Here is a 17787-nt window from a genome sequence, read left to right on the forward strand (position 1 = left end):
TCAACACACCCGATTTTATCTTCGTGGTGTCGCCGCTGTTTTAGTGGTCTATTATTTAATATATTTAATTTTTCCTTTGGTTCTGTTTAACTGGGGATCGTCTGCTGCGTACCGTAGTCATAGACTGCTGCTTTTGTATTTGCCTCGCGAATCAGGGATGTCGAGAGGACGAGTTCCATGAGGCCGCGTAGACGCTGTTCTTTTTTTAACAATAATTATTGTTTTTTGGCTTGGTGAGAAGAGGTTATTTAGAAAAAGCATAAGATGTGTGAATTAGCACCGTCGTGCAAAACGTAACATCGATCTCACTAAAATATCCTATACATTAGCAGAACTAAGTTGACTTTTTTGACGAATTAGTTATGAAAAAGACATCACAAATAAGCCGTCTTCTGAGTCAGCTACCTTCTCTAAGAACGGACTGGACCTGCGATTGAGGAATAGCTCATGAAAGGGAACGAATACACGGTTAACTTAGTATTTCGAGATCAGGAGCTAATGGTCGGAAATTAATATTTAGTCTTTTATTGACATAAGCAACTTAAACCTCACAGGAACAACCTAAGCTCGTAGAAATTGTTGAAAGTGTCACCAGCACAAATGCACACATTACAACGGCCAATAAACATCTGGCCTCTCTCTCTCATAAGACGCTATTGTGCTGTTGTACAATGAGACTGGCAGTTAGGACCTTGCCAACCAGTTACTCTTCAGTTTCTATTGGAGTTTCCACCCATAACCAGTTCCGAAGCTTTCCTGTGTACATTGTCGCTTTTTCGGGCACGGCATACTGTTGCTCTTCACATTAATGCAAATTCCAGCAACAAGTAATACTCCTTATTAAGTCGACCGCATGCAAATACTGTGTTGCATCAGAGCAGCTAAAAATGTATGTACTATGCACATAAAGGAGAAAAAGAGGACTGCAAGTTACGGAATAAAAGGCAGTTGCAGCATTCAAAATGCAGCCGATAAAAACGCTATATTGACTAAAATAAAAATTTATCAGGCCTGTTGAGGAAGGAGAGAGCCCGAAACGCGTCTTAGCATAAATGTGAAATATTGTTCGACCTTACGGCTTCCCCATCCCCGTTACCCAAGGTGTGGTAGGGGTATAATACCAACACAGTATTTCTATACAAATAATTACATAAAAAATGCAAACAATGAATCATGTGTGTATAAAAGTGGGGCGAAATTGCTCCAAACGTACGTAGATTATGCGTGCGCGCTCTTTTCACCTCCACCTCCAGCGCTATATGAAGTGTATGGTTTTTATACCCACGATGCTTCCTTTCAAATAGTGACTTATTACAACATTTGACTGAAATCGACCTAATGGTTTAAAAGTTGATGTGTAACGTACACATATAACAATGATTGATAGTTAGACATCCTAGCACCTCTATGGTTTAGCATGGGTTAAAAGGGCATAATTTAAGACTCCTGAAGAAATCTCACCAAATTTGATGTTTATACGATTCATTATTTCTACAAAAATACTGTGGAAGTAAGATACACCTGTTAGCCCTGGTTGAGGAAGTGAGGATAAGAAAAGGTGTCAAATGGAAATGTTCGAAGCTGGCCAGCGAGTATTTCTTTCCTGAATCCCTTCGAAGAATGTTTCACGAACACAAAGAGTTTATTTGTTTTCGGAGAATTTTTCTGAAATGAAATAAGTGTTGTTTTCAAAACTCCACAGCATTTAATTTAAACCCAGACTCTTCTGAATAACGACTTTTTAAACAAGAAATGAGAGTGAACGTAAAAAGTATTTGTTCAGTTTCCACATTTAAAATGTTGAACCACTGCCAATGACTTTCTCCATACGTCTTAACCACGCAGCATCCAGACACCTACTAGCGGACATTATTATGATGTGTGTCCACCCTCCACCTTCATGATGCTTTAAACTTTGCTTAGGACACATTCAGTGCAGTGTCTGAATGCCTGTGGGGGAATAGCAGCCCATTCTTCCTCAACAACCGGCAGTGATATAGAACTCTGCGGTCTGAAGCGAAGTCGACTTTCTAACACACACAAAAGGTAAGCCATTGGATTTAGATCAGTCTACATCTACATCTACATGGTTCCTCTGCAATTCACACTTAAGAGCCTGGCGGAGGGTTCATCGAACCATTTTCATACTACGTCTTTAACATTCCACTCTCGAATGGCGCGTTTGAAAAAGGAACAACTAGATCTTTCCGTTCAAGCTCTGATTTCTCTTATATTATTATTATGATCATTTCTCCTTACGTAGGTGGGAGTAAACAAAATATTTTCACATTCGGAAGAGAAAGTTGGTGATTGAAATTTCGTAAATAGATCTCGCCGCAAAGAAAACCGCCTTTGTTTCAGTGACTGCCAACCCAACTCGCGTATCATATCAGTGACACTTTCATCCCTTTTTGGCGATGGCACGGAACGGGCTGCCCTTTTTTGCACTTTTTCGATGTCCTCCGTCAATCCTACCCGGTAAGTATTTCACACCGCGCAGCAATATTCCAGCAGAGGACGGAAAAGTGTAATGTAGGCTGTCTCTTTAGTGGGTTTGTGGTATCTCCTAAGCTTTCTGCCAATAAAGCGCAGTCTTTGTTTCGCCTTCCCCCCAATATTATCTACGTGTCTTTCCAATTTAAGTTGCTCGTAGTTGTAATTCCTAGGTATTTAGTCGAATTGACTGCCTTTAGATTTGTGCGATTTATCGTATACCCAAAATTTATTGGATTTCCTTTAGTACCCATGTGGATGACCTCACATTTTTCTTTGTTTAGTGACAATTGCCACTTTTCGCACCATACAGAAATTCTCTCTAGATCATTTTGTAATTGGAATTGATCGTCTGATAATGGAAATGTCGTGTGGCTAGGGCCTCCCGTCGGGTAGACCGTTCGCCTGGTGCAGGTCTTTCGATTTGACGCCACTTCGGCGACCTGCGCGTCGATGGGGATGAAATGATGATGATTAGGACAACACAACACCCAGTCCCTGAGCGGAGAAAATTTCCGACTCAGCCGGGAATCGAACCCGGGCCCTTAGGATTGACAGTCTGTCACGCTGACCACTCAGCTACCGGGGCGGACTGATGATTTTACTAGACGTTAAATTACGGCGTCATCTGCAAACAATCTAAGGGGGCTGCTCAAATTATCACCTAGATCATTTATGGTTCAAATGGCTCTGAGCACTATGGGACTTAACATCTGAGGTCATCAGTCTCCTAGAACTTAGAACTACTTAAGCCTTACTAACCTAAGGACATCACACACATCCATGCCCGAGGCAGGATTCGAATCTGCGACCGTAGCGGTCTCGCGGTTCCAGACTGAAGCGCCTAGAACCGCTCGGCCACTCCGATTATTTATGTAAATCAGGAACAGCAGAAGGCCTATGACACTACCTTGCGGAACGCTACATATCACTTGTGTTCTACTGTATGATTTACCGTCTATCACTATGAACTGTGACCTTTGTGAGAGGAAACCACGAATCCAGTCACACAACTGAGACGATACTTCATATGTACGCAATTTGATTAATAGTCGCTTGTGAGGAACGGTATGAAAAGCCTTCTGGAAATCTAGTAATATAGAATCGATCTAAGATCCCTTGTCGACAGCACTCATTACTTCATGGGAATAAAGTGTTGGGTTGTTTTGGGGGAGGAGACCAGACAGCGAGGTCATCGGTCTCATCGGATTAGGAAAGGACGGGGAAGGAAGTCGGCCGTGCCCTTTTCGAAGGAACCATCCCGGCATTTGCCTGGAGCGATTTAGGGAAATCACGGTAAACCTAAATGAGGGTGGCCGGACACGGGATTGAACCGTCGTCCTCCCGAATGTGAGTCCAGTGAGCTAGCCACTGCGCCACCTCGCTCGGTGGGAATAAAGAGTTAGCTGTGTTGCACAAGAACGATATTTTCTGAATTCGTGTTGGTTATGTATCAATAAGTCACTTTCTTCAAGGTGATTCATAATGTTCGAGTACAGTACACGCTCCAAAATCCTACTGCAAATTGAGGTCAGTGATACGGGTCTGTAATTCAATGGTTGACTCCTATTTCCTGTCTTGAATATTGGTGTGACCTGTGCTACTTTCCAGTCTATAGGAACAGACCTTTCGTCAAGTGAGCAGTTGTATATGATTGCTAAGAAAGGCGCCATTGTGTCTGCATAGTCTGAAAGGAACCTGACTAGTATACCATCTGGACCGGAAGACTTGCCTTTCTTAAGTGATCTGAGTTGTTTCGCAACACCTAAGATATCTACTTTTATGTCACTCATTCTAACAGCTGTTCTGGTTTCGAATTCTGTGATATGTACTTCATCTTCTTTCGCGAAGGAACAACTGAAAACTGTATTTAGTTAACTCCGCTTTAGTGGCACCATCATCGGTGACATCTAGGTCGCTCGATGGGCAGGTCCATTTCAGGAATAATATTGTCCGCAAACCATTACTTTACAGATGCTGGTTTATGACACGGTACATTGTCGTGCTGATGCAATCAACGTCCCACAACTGCTCCTCTACTGTGTGTAGTACACGTTGCTGTAAAAAGTGTTCATATCCTTCCACAATTAGCGTTTTCTTAGGCGCAAGAAGGGTACCACACCCTAACCATGCGGAACACGTCCATACCGTAAGACCAACTCCTCTGTATATTTCACTGTTGGCACTACACATGAAGGCAGGTAAGAGTCTCCAGGCATTCGCCAAACCAAAATCCTTCCATCAGGTTGCCATTGCGTGTAGCATGATTCATCACTCGTTTCGTCATCCACCGTCCAGTAGTGCCGCTCGTTACTCCACCTCAAGCGTCGCTTAGTACTGGCTACATAAACGTGTGGCTTATGAGGAGCCGCTTGACCGTTTTACCCCATTATTTTAACTACCTACACACAATCATAGTTGCTACGGAGTTGGTGACAGGTTTTTACAACCACCCTCCATAGTGCACGCTGGACATTGTGCGTCAGAACACGAGATCATCTGGTGCTGGTTTAGTTGTGATTGATCCTTCACGTTTCCACCTCACAGTCACGTCGCCAACAGTCGACTTGTTACTAAGGTTCCATCTAATGACTATACCACGTTCGACTCCCGGCTGGGTCGGGGAATTTTCTCTGCCCAGGGATTGGGTGTTGTGCTGTCCTCATCATCATCCTCATCGACTGCAGGTCGCCGAAGTGGCGTCAAATTGAAAGACGAGCACCCGGCGAACGGCCTGCCCGACGGGTGGGCCTAGCCATACGATTAAATTAAAAAAAAAAGTTCGAAATCACTGAGTTCCCCTGAACTGTCTCATTCTGTTGATACTGCTTCTCTGCTGGCAACACAAAATTCCCCGCCTCCTTTTATACCACAGGGTCCACCCAGTAAAGCTCTATGAAGAGTAAATAAAACTAAATGAAACCAGAGACCTTTTCAGGTCGCAAACGTCTATGGTCATCTATGGTCTATGATGCATGCATGCAGACTGAAATCGTGAATGAAAATATGTACCAAGGCCGGGATTCGAACCCGGGATTCCTGCCCATTAGACAGTGCACCAACCACTACGGCACCAAGCATAGTGGCTTTGCACAATTGTTACTGTGACAGGATAGCGTAGTGGTTTCCGCATCTGCCTAGTGAGCACGGGGACCCGATTAGAACCCTGGGATGGTAAAATTTTCATTCGTCCCTTCAGTATGCGTGTATACATTATACACTGATTATACACTGAAGGCTCAAGGAAGTTGGTACACCTGCCTAGGATCCCCGCGAGGAAGCAGAAGTGCCACAAAAAGACGTGACATGAGCTCGACTAATGTCTGAAATAATGCTGGAAGGGATTGACACCATGAATCCTGCAGGGCTGTCCATAAATCAGTAAGAGTAAAAGGGGGTGGAGATATCTCATGAACAGCACGTATGCTCAATAATGCTCATGCCTGGAGAGTTTGGTGGTAACGGAAGTGTTTAAACTCAAAAGAGTGCTCCTGGAGTCACTCTGCAGCAATTCTGGATGTAAGTGGTGTCGCATTGTCCTGCTGGAATTGCGCAAGTCCGTCGGAATGCACAATGGGCATGAATGAATGCAGGTGATCAGACAGGATGCTTACGTACGTGTCATCTGTCAGAGGCGTATCTAGAGTATCCGGAGTCCCATATCTCTCTAACTGCACACGCCCCGCACAATTACAGAGCCTCCACCAGCTTGAACAGTCCCCTGATCACATGCAGGATCCATGGATTCATGAGGTTGTCGCCGTACCCGTCGCGCACGATACAATTTGAAATGAGATTCGTCCACCAGGCAACATGTTGACGGACCGAAGGGAAGCGTAAAACTTTGTGTCGTGCAGTCATCAAGGATACATGAGCGGACTTTCGCCTCTGAAAGCCCGTTTCGATGACGTTTTATTGAATGTTTCGCACGCTGACACTTGTCGATGGCCCAGCATTGAAATCTGCAGCAATTTGCGGACGGGTTGCACATCTGTCACGTTGAACGATTCTCTTCAGTCGTCGTTTGGTCCCGTTCTCTTAGGATCTTTTTTCTGGTCGCAGCGACGTCGGGAATTAGATGTTTTATCCGGTTCCTGATATTCACGCTACACTGGTGGAATGGTCGTACGGGAAAATCCCCACTTCATCGCTACCTCGGAGATGCTGTGTCCCATCGCTCGTTCGCCGACTATAACATCACGTTCAAATTCAATTAAATCTTGATAATTTGCCATTGCAGCAGCAGTAACCGTTCTAACAACTGCGCCAAGACACCTGCGGTCTTATGTAGGCGTTGCCGACGGCAGTGTCGTATTGTGCCTGTTTACTTCTCTCTGTATTTGAAGCCGCCCGCGGTGACCGAGCGGTTCTACTCGCTTCAGTCCGGAGCAGCGCGACTGCTACGGTCGCAGGTTCGAATCCTGCCTCGGGCATGGATGTGTGTGATGTCCATAGGTTAGTTAGGATTACGTAGTTCTAAGTTCTAGGGGACTGATGACCTCAGATGTTAAGTCCCATAGTGCTCAGAGCCATATTTTTCTGTATTTGAATACGCACGCCTTCATCAGATTCTTTGGCATTTCAGTGTGTAAAGAGTGGTTGATTGCTTTATTTCCTCAAGTAAGATCCATTCGTTACTATTTGACATAAAATTCAACTGATTATGTGGGTATAATAATCTGAAACTCTTAGTGAAAAAGTTCAATACAGTTGATAGTCACAACTGTGACCGTCAAGTCTATTCCGTAATTTTCACATTTGAAGTTGTCCAGTAATGTGTCTGATTCTGCTTTCAGGGGTCCGTTTGAGGAGAAAGGACACAGCACACCTGCAAGTACGTAAGCGGTTTCTCTCGCCTGAGAGTAGTCGTGCTCGAACCCCGGTGCAGTCGGCGGCAGTGGCACGGCTGAGCAGATAGCGGACCGCGACTTCTGCCGTGACGTCACAGTCTGCGCGGGCAGCGGTGGCGCAGGGGCGCCACTGGTTGGCGCATCCAGGCGTCCAGTCCAGTCGACCAGCGGCGGCCGAGGCAGCCAACAGCGAGCGGGCGGCAGCAGCGGGCAACGAGCGGCATGCGGCGCGGGGTGGCGGCACGTACGGCGGTATAGCCCTCGAGGTAGGTGGCGCCGTCAGTGTTCTGCTGCCGGAGTGCGTGACAAGCCGAGTGCCGACGTCTGTGTGTGGCATCGTGTTAACAGTTCTGGTGTTGAGTGTGGTGTGAGAGAGTGGGGATCACGAGTGACGTTGACTGTTGGACACCACAACGAGAATAAAGGTCAGTTCAGCGGTAAACAAAAGCAAAGTTTTATTTACGGTGCATAAAGCATTTCGAACGTTGTCGGCCTAATTTCAGACAGTATTTCCAATATTACCCTACATTTGCGTCGGGCGTTGACTTTTTGTTTGCGTACCAAAAATCTCTCAAACGACCACTAAAAATTTTTTGCCGTTTCTTGTGAATGACTGATTGTTGTGTGTACCAGAAGTGGCGATCACAGGAATTTGTCTCAAACTGAAGTAATAATTAACTAATGTGTGAATAAAAACAGTTGTATCAGGTGTTTAGCTCACCAAACTCATTTTATTCTTTAAAGTATAGGAATGGTGTGTTTTCGACATTTTTTTACGCCCTTGCATGCGTCTGTGGGGCCTTTTTTTTTTTTAATTTTTTCGAGATCGAAAATATTTTATGATCGCTGAAAGAAGTTTTGTATACAGATGAAACTCCACGCAGCTACTTAATCGAATTAAATAACAAAGAAGTGCCGAGGGTTTGCTGTCACGAAACTTATTTTACTACGTACTGCGCCCCCCCCCCCCCCCACCTCACCGCGAGATGGTGCTTTCCGACATGCCACAAAAAACCAAGTGATGTGGAGCATTGTTTTATTTGCGAAAAGACCATAATGTTCACGGGCTGGCCCTAATTTAATTTTTTCGTTGCTTCCTCTACGTCTCTAGAGGCATATCACTGTATGTTCCTACCAAGGACGACATATTTTTTCAATCCCTTGCGCAGGCAGAATTAGTATTCCGTTTGTGCCCCCCTTTGCCCCTTCGAGTAAAGATACCTCAATTTCTGTATTTATTAAATCTGTTTTGATAGATTTTAAAGAAGTCTAGTATTCCGAATAGCACTAACTTTACTAAAATTAATGGCAGATCGACTTCAGACATTACTTACTTGGTCAATTCTTAAACCATTGTTATAAACTGTAAAATAAAGAAATTGCGGCATATTTTTGCAGGAAGTACAGAAACTGTCAGGATCGGACGCTGACGTAGGTTTTTTACCGAACCGAACACCAGAAAACATATGGTTCTCAATTCTTTATTTCGACGGTAAGTGGTAATTGTTAGTGAAAGAAATTTTGTTTCATTGAATGCCCCCTCCTGTTATGGTTGTAAACATTTACGTTATAGATAAACTGAAGAGCAAAATGTTGATCCGTAGCTCCTCTAGTTATTTTGATAGTATACCTGTCGCTCAGAATTTCCCTTTCTATCGCGTCTTTCTAGTGTCTCTGCGACACTTTAGGCGACTATATATCTGCTATAATTAATCTAATCTTATATTCTTCAGTGATACGCCTACTGCTGTTAAGTATTTACGATTATCTCCTTCCCGTAGTTTTGCAGTAAGGCCTGTCGAGATAAACCATGTCATACTACCTCCGCCAGTCATGCAGCCATTGAGACTAAGACTTGTTTGTAGACATCTGATGGCTATCAACTGTTTTCTGCGCTACGTTTAGTGCTTGTAATTAGTATGTTCTGTTAATTATTAAGTAACTTTGGATATACAAACATTCTCCTTGCAGGAGGGGAGAGAGGGAGTGAGTGAGTTTGTCTGAGTGTGAGTGAAAGAGAGAGCGAGCGGGTAAATACTGTGGTATGCAGCATACAGCTGTACTTAGAGCAATCATAAAGACATTCCCATTTTTCTTCTATAAAAAATGGGAGCAGATAACCTCTTCGACCGGGAACGGCGACGGCGTCTTGAATACGTAGTTTTTTTTATTATGTTCTCAGATTTACGTATATTGTTACTTCCGTATTATTGACTCTTGTTTCATGAGTCCTGTAACTGTTGTTAGTTCCACGCTAAATGGAGACGCGATCAAGGTCTGGTAATGACAGGAACGGTACTGCGATGAATAACCTGCAGCGCATAGCTATGGAAGGACTACAATATTTGGTATACTTAAAGAGAATGTAGATACAATGTGTATATCTGTTTTCTGAATAGCGTCTCTCAACAAAACTCGATTAACTAAAGAAAAACTAGGAATTCTTCAAGAACAGATTTTGAAATTGGCAGCAATTTCACAATTTCGTGCAGTTCTTTGACGAATCAGGATAGTTTGTGGACAAGATTTCTCGTTAATGAACTATATGCATTAAATCTTGTAGATGGACGTTGAGTAGTCACGCAGACTACTCTGTGGAATACGATAACCAGTAGCTGTGTACGCTGCACACAATAACTGTTGCAACTCCGTGCGTTAAATGGTAGGGGATCTTCCGCGGCCGTTATGCTTCTCGAAATAACGCTGGTGAATGATTAGCCATATAGTCAAGCTTCTTTGTGTTGTGTTTATGGCCTGATAACACGTGGTCCGTGAACGACCCCCGTGAATCCTTTGGATTCTTCGCTAATGAAAGGCAGACGAGAGCTCTCTTGTGTTGCAAATATGGAACATGATGTACCTGCCAACTAAGGATCACACTTGTAGTGAAAATTATATTATCTTACGCAATGACAGCATTATGCGTTTTCTTTTAAATTTTAGGTACTCGGGGGTTACCCATAGCATAATAAAAATCTGTGTACAACAGAATAATATCCGGAGACTGACTTGTCAGTGCTATAGTTTACTGACCAATAGTAGCATGTGATTGTTGGTAAATCCCATTAGTAAAATGATTCTGAGGCGCAAGTCAATACAGCAGTTCTTACGTTGTACCAATCTACATGACTGCTCTGCAGTTCACGCTTAAGTGCGTTGAGAGGGTTCATGAAATAGTTTCACACTATTTCTTTATCGTTCCAATCTCAAGAAGTACGTAGAAAAAAAGAACGCCTGAATCTTTCCGTGCGAGAGCGGATTTATTAGATAACGGTGGTCTTTCCTCCCCATGTAGGTGGGAATCAACGAAATGTTTCGGCTTTCGTAGGAGGAAGTTGGTGAAAAAATCTCGCCGCAACAAATTTGTCTTAATGATTGCCACCGCAACTCGCGCATCTTATCTGTGACGCTGTCTCACCTGTTTCACGATAGCACACAATGAGTTGCCTTTCTATGAACTTTTTCGATGTCTTCCGTCAATCCTGTTATGTGACGATCCCATATCGCGCAGCAGCGCTTCAGAAGTGGATGGAAAAGACTAAATGTTGCATCTTCTTGGTATTTTGTTTTCCCTCACGCGATAGTTACAGAATAATTGCGGATCGGAAAGCAAGTTTGCGACGTAAAGCGTATTTACTATTTCACCGGCTGTGTGATAAGGTAGTACTGGAGATAGTCTCCCTTTCAAACTGAACTTCAAAATGGTTCAAATGGCTCTCAGCACTATGGGACTCAACTTCTGAGGTCATTAGGCCCCTAGAACTTAGAACTAGATAAACCTAACTAACCTAAGGACATCACACACATCTATGCCCGAGGCAGAATTCGAACCTACGACCGTAGCGGTCTCGCGGTTCCAGACTGCAGCGCCTAGAATCGCACGGACACTTCGGCCGGCTCAAACTGGACTTCGGATCTGGTAACTCGGCTTCGGAACGTAAGATAAGCCATTCCTCTTCATTCGGTTGGTTGTTATCCTCGTATCGAACCGTTCCCTCTCTTCATTGCAAGTCGAAGCCTTCTTCCCTCGGTACTTTTTTTTTTTAATCTCATTTTGTTCGTCGCAACTGCTCGGGGCTGACGTCGTAAGACATCCATTTATGTTCGTTGTTGATCGATTGACTCAGTTTTTTTTTATTACAGAGGGCACGTAACCCTCTGACCGAACACGCTGAGCTACCGTGCCGGCTTTCTCATTTTGTTCGTTTTCATTCGTTGTATCTGCTCTGGGCGGACGTCGAAAGACACCCGTTTCAGTTCGTTGTTGATCCATTAACTTAGTTTTTTTATTACAAAGGGCATCTAGGCCTCTGACCGAACACGCTGAGCAACCGTGCCGGCAATACTCAATAATTGCTCAGCTCATAATTTTCGCTGTCTGTTACAGGATGGAAGCGATTATGTTCAAGAGCCAAATTTCTCATCATACAATTCCCCATAAATAGGAGCCCCCGTAATCTGCTGCCTACCTTCTATCAGACCTATAAACTCGGCATTCCAATAGAACGTCGTGTGCACGAATGAGTCCTCAGTAGCTCATGTGTTGGACTTTAATTTGGAGTCGACATAAATATACAGATTATTTATCATGTCCTGTAAACGCACAGGAGCAGCTGTTGGTTCGATGTGAACTGACGTTTTGGAAACGGCAGTAGCTTCACCTTCCAGTGCCAGAGAAATCGCATCTCCCGCCAATCATTCATGAATCATTAGCCCCCAAGTATTTCATTTACTTTGTGGGTTGGTTCGCACACCCAGTAGGTGACTGCTCCTGCTAGCAGATCAAGAGACAGGACCCAAGACACGGCTATTTTCCGTGTCTTAACGTAAGAAGACCGCGCCATGTGGCGAGCACGTCTGCGCCGCCCTTCTACGTTCCCCCCCTGCGACAGCCTACAGCCGGGTGTTCGCCTCTGCAGAAACCCGGCCTGGCGTCGCGTCGCGCCGATGTTCGGCAGACGAACGACCGCCTTTTCTGTCGCCGCTGCGGTCTTGAGATTCAGAGCGGCTCGCCTCCCGGAGAGGAGAGGCCAGCTTTTGTGCCGCGGCTGCAGCGGGAACCCGTTCGGCGGCTTGCGCTATGGTGCGGCGCTGCAACTGCCCGTCACGAGTCGGTACTTCGCAGATCGCTTTGTCCCGATAGCAGCGCCCGCTGTCGCGCGCTAACCAGCAGCGCCCTCGCCTGCAGCCTGCCAGCTGCTCCTGTCCTCCTGCTCTGCTTGCGCCTCCTACTCTGCATGCTGCTTTTTCTGCCACTGTTACTGCTCCATTATCTCTAATAACCCTCTCAAAACGTCGCATACATAACACTTTGGCAGACTATAGACTGCGACGAAAGTCCGTCATAATATAAAATTATTTGCCACACCAACATCGCAATTACCAGTTGTCTACATCTACGTGATTACTGCGCTATTCACAATAAAGTGCCTGGCAGAGGGTTCAATGAACCACCTTCATGCTGTCTCTCTACCGTTCCACTCTCGAACGGCACGCGGGAAAAACGAGCACTTAAATATTTCGGTGCGAGCCCTGATTTCTGTTATTTTATCGTGATGATCATTTCTCCCTATGTAGGTGGGTGCCAACGGAATGTGTTCGTAATCGGAAGAGAAAACTGGTGATTGAAATTTCATAAGAAGATCCCGTCGCAACGAAAAACGCCTTTGTTTTAATGATTGCCACTCCGATTCACATATCATGTCTGTGTCACAATCTCCCCTATTTCGCGATAATACAAAACGAGCTGCCCTTCTTTGTACTTTTTCGATGTCTTCCGTCAGTCCCACCTGATGCGGGTGCCACACCGCACAGCATTACTCCAGAACTGGGCGGACAAACGTGGTGTAAGCAGTCTCTTTAGTAGACCTGTTGCACCTTCTAAGTGTTCTGCCAATGAATCGCAGTCTGTGGTTTGCTCTACCCACAATATTATCTATGTGATCGTTCCAATTTAGGTTATTTGTAATTGTAATCCCTAAGTATTTAGTTGAATGTACAGCCCTCAGATTTGTGTGACTTATCGCGTAATCGAAATTTAGCTGATTTCTTTTAGTAGTCGTGTGAATAAATTCGCACTTTTCTTTATTCAGGGTCAGTTGCCACTTTTCGCAGCATACAGGTATCTTATCTAAATAATTTTGCAGGTAATTTTGATCATTCTACCCTTTTACTCCTCAAGGAATCCATTACAGCATGTCACTATTTTACCTACTGCTACACTCGTGTTCCGCAAGCATGGCGGACGGTACCCTGTTCCACTACTACTTATATATCCTGTTTCATTCGCAAATGAAGCGAGCGTAAAGCGACCGTCTACGTGTCTCCGTACAAGCTATTATTTCTCATAATTGTAGTGATCCTTACGCGAAATGTAAGTTAGCGGCTGCCGGTTCTCTAAATTCTCTCAATAGCCTTTCGCGAAAAGGTCGTCGTATGCTGTCCAAAGATTTCCAGTTGAGCGTCTCCGTAATACTTGTTGATCGAACGTACCTGTAATAAATTTAGCAGCAACCCTCTGAATTACTTCGATGTCTTCCTTTAATCCGATTTGATGAGTATCCCGAACACCCGAGCAGTACTTAAAAATAAGTAGTGCTCTATACGCGGTCTCCTTCATACAGGGTGAAAGTTATTGAACTATATGAAAACGTAAATTAATTACAAACTACTGCGTACACGACCTTTATTCGACCTGTAAATGTAACTAAAGACATTCGGATTTGAGTTGTGACGTGTTCGATATGCCTGCCATCCTTTGCGATGATGTGGCGCAGAGGAATAGCGAAATTCTGCTGAAGTGCCGGAAAATCGATACGTCGATGACCTCCTGAATGGCTGTTTTCAGCTGAGCAATGATTTTGAGATTATTGCTGTACACCTGATCTTCAATACAGCCCCGCAAAAAGGAGTCGCAAGTGTTCAGATCCGAAGAATATGGCGACCATTCGCGCCCATGCGAGTGGCCTCTGAGTACCCCAGAGCCAGAATGCAGTTCCCAAATTGATCCTGCAGGACATCGTTCTCCTGCGTTGATGAGGTCGATCTCGGTCTTGCATGAACCATGTCTTGTCGAAATCAGGATCACTTTGTATAATGAGGATGAAATAATTTTCCAAAATCTTGACATACCGTTCGGTAGTACCGCTCCATCAAGGAATATTACACTGATTATTCCGGGACTGGACACTGCACACCACACAGTTACCCACTGAGACGAAAAAACTTCTCGATCGCTAAAAACAGATTCTCAGTCCCCCAAATGTGTCAATTTTGCTTATTGACGAACCCATCCAAATGAAAGTGAGCTAAACCAAACCATGTTCATACTAATTCCCATCATGCCCCGCGACCACCAGTGAAGTTTGAACATCCTGACGCAAACCGTTCAGAGGTTATGACTATTTTTAATTCATATAGTTCAATAATTCTTTCCTAAAACTCTCCCAGTTAACCGAAGTCGACCTCTCTCCTGCCGTCCATTTCATATCGCTCTGCAATATGAACCACCATCAGCTGACAATGAAAATTTTTGCCAGACTGGGACTGGAACGTGGATTTCCCACTTCGGCTAGCCGTGCCCGAATCACGGGCAGACCCCGACTTCCATATGTCGTCGTCCATGTCACAATCCACTCGTACGTTACATATATTCCCGTCCAAGGAAGATGTATTTATCGATAGTCGAGGGCCTGGTATTTGCGAATAAAAACAAAATAGCAATGCCTGTGTTACTAAGAAGTATGGTGCAATGTTCCTTGTATCGTACTTCGTAATAAGACAGGCATTGCTATTTCGTGTTTACCCAGACATTTAATCGGCGTGACAGTGTCGAGCATCACATCACTAATATTATATTCCAACATTATAGGATCGTTTTTCCTTCTCATCTGCACTAACCTTTCTTTGTGCATTTAGAGCAAGCTGTCATTCAGTACAACAAAGTTCGTCGCAGTCATCCCGTGTCGTCCTACAGTCACTCAATGACTACACTTTTCCTTACACTGCGGCGATTTCGGGTTCCCGGGTTCGATTCCCGGCGGGGTCAGGGATTTTCTCTGCCTCGTGATGGCTGGGTGTTGTGTGATGTCCTTAGGTTAGTTGGGTTTAAGTAGTTCTAAGTTCTAGGGGACTGATGACCATAGATGTTAAGTCCCATAGTGCTCAGAGCCATTTTTTGCGGCGATTTCAGCAAAGAGTCACAGATTGCTGCTCACTCTATCCGTCAGATTATTTACGCATAACTTTAATGTAGAGATCAAGAGCGGTCCTGTCACACTTCCCTGCGGCAATCCTGACGACACTCTAGTCTGGTGAACACTCCCTCCAGGACAACTCACTGGGTTCTGTTGCTAAAGAAGTCTTCGAGCCACTCACGTATCTAAGAAGCTTTTTTTTCTGTACAAATTACTTCTGACAATAAATATTCAGTTCCAACTGATGATTTATGCCAGTCCTGGATTCCTGCTCATCTCAAGCAGTCACTTCACCCAATTCGGCCATTCGACCACGCCTCCAAGACTGACTAAAAAGTTTGTGTCGCTCTTCCTTGAGTGGATAAGTAGAAGTGTTACCTCTGGGGGCAATCTATTTTACAGTAGCTTACTCTCCCACGGAGATATACATAAAGTGAATTAAATTCAGTGAAATGAATGTAATCATTGAAAATGTAAAGGCATGAAAATGCATAAATGAAATCTGTTTATGAATGCTGAACCGTTGACGTAAAGCATATCGCAACAAATGAAAACTAAAAGTAGACCAATATTCCAAACAGGAATTGTGAGTAGCTGCCATTTTTAAAAGAATTTCGTTGATATCTTTTCGTGTCAATGCACTTGTTTTCATTGTGTTTTATTTTATTAATTTCAGTTAATTTAATTTATATACGTCTAACAGCATTCGTTCTGGAATACATAAGATTTGAAATAATAGTTCATTCTTCTACATGGGAACCTCTTTCGAAAAGACGATGCATTTGAAAAATTTCATAAGCCTTAGTGAATAAAATACAGTGTAAGGTATATGGACTTTTCTGTCTCGAACTGGGAATGACAATTCCAGCAATTTCTGTTCTTATTTGTTCACGTATTCTGTCAAATTTATAATGTTATCGATATTTACATTCTATGTTTGATGTTACCGTCCCATATAAAGACCACGAGTTCCATTTTTCAGTGAATTTTTGTACAGAGAAAAATAGTAAACTTTCTTCATTCATTCAGAGTCAAAATTAGTTCTACAGAGAAGTGTAAATAATTGTTATTTATCAGAACACTGTATATCTTTAATAATTAATTTCACTATGAAAAAGAGCAATAGGTTCATTATTCATGGATGTGTACTAACTTTTTGCAGATAAATGATAATTCCAAAGACGAAATACACGTCTATGAATTTTGAAGCAGTTAAGCAACGATAGGAAACAGATAAAATGACGAAGCTCATTATGCAGGTAGAACGATGTTGTTCTTTTGTGGTCTTCAGTCCAGAGACTGGTTTGATTCAGCTCTCCATGCTACTCTATCCTGTGCAGCGTTCTTCATCTCTGAGTAACTACTGCAATCTACATCCTCCTGAATCTGCTTAGTGTATTCATCCCTTGGTCTCTCTCTACGATTTTTACCCTCCACGCTTTCCCCGAATACTAAATTGGTGATCCCTTGATGCCTCAGAACGTGTCCTAGCAACCGATCCCTTCTTCTAGTCAAGTTGTGCCACACCTTCGTCTTCTCCCTCATTCTATTCAGAACTTCATCACTACTTACGTAATCTAATCTTCAGGATTCTCCATAGCACGACATTTTTAAAGTTTCTATTCTCTTCTTGTCTAAACTATTTATCGTCCATGTTTCACTTCCATACATGGTTGCCTCGAAGGAAACGGTCTATTGACACACAGTCATCACGGGTTTAGAACACATCGTTCCTGTGAAACACAACTAGCTCTTTATTCAAATGAAGTGCTGAGTGCTATTGACAAGGGATTTCAGATCAATTCCGTATTCCTGGATTTCCGGAAGGCTTTTGACACTGTACTACACAAGCAGCTCGTAGTAAAATTGCGTGCTTATGGAATATCGTCTGTAATGTGACTGGATTTGCGATTTCCTGCCAGAGAGGTCACAGTTCGTAGTAATTGGCGGAAAGTCATCGAGTAAAACAGAAGTGATTTCAAGCGTTCCCCAAGGTAGTGTTATAGGCCCTTTGCTATTCCTTATCTATATAAAAGATTTCGGAGACTATCTGAGCAGCCATCTTCGGTTGTTTACAGATGACGCTGTTGTTTATCGATTAATAAATTCATCAGAAGACCAAAACAAAGTGCAAAACGATTTAGAAAAGATATCTGAATGGTGCGAAAAGTGGCAGTTGACCCTAAATAACGAAAAGTGTGAGGTCATCCACATGAGTACTAAAAGGAACTCTTTAAATTTCGGTTACA

General features: G+C 43.6%; 1 protein-coding gene across 1 annotated transcript in view; it reads left to right on the forward strand.

Annotated features, from left to right (window-relative positions):
- The first annotated feature begins 7516 nt into the window (after positions 1–7516).
- Positions 7517–17787, forward strand: part of LOC126476673 (amphoterin-induced protein 3) — a 142645-nt gene continuing 132374 nt past the window's right edge. Inside the window, exon 1 of the mRNA XM_050103560.1 lies at positions 7517–7609. The gene's annotated coding sequence lies outside the window, so the exon portion shown is untranslated. The remainder of the gene's footprint in view (positions 7610–17787) is intronic.

The sequence above is a fragment of the Schistocerca serialis genome, chromosome 1 (genome assembly GCF_023864345.2).
Source record: "Schistocerca serialis cubense isolate TAMUIC-IGC-003099 chromosome 1, iqSchSeri2.2, whole genome shotgun sequence".
Lineage (NCBI taxonomy): Eukaryota > Metazoa > Arthropoda > Insecta > Orthoptera > Acrididae > Schistocerca > Schistocerca serialis.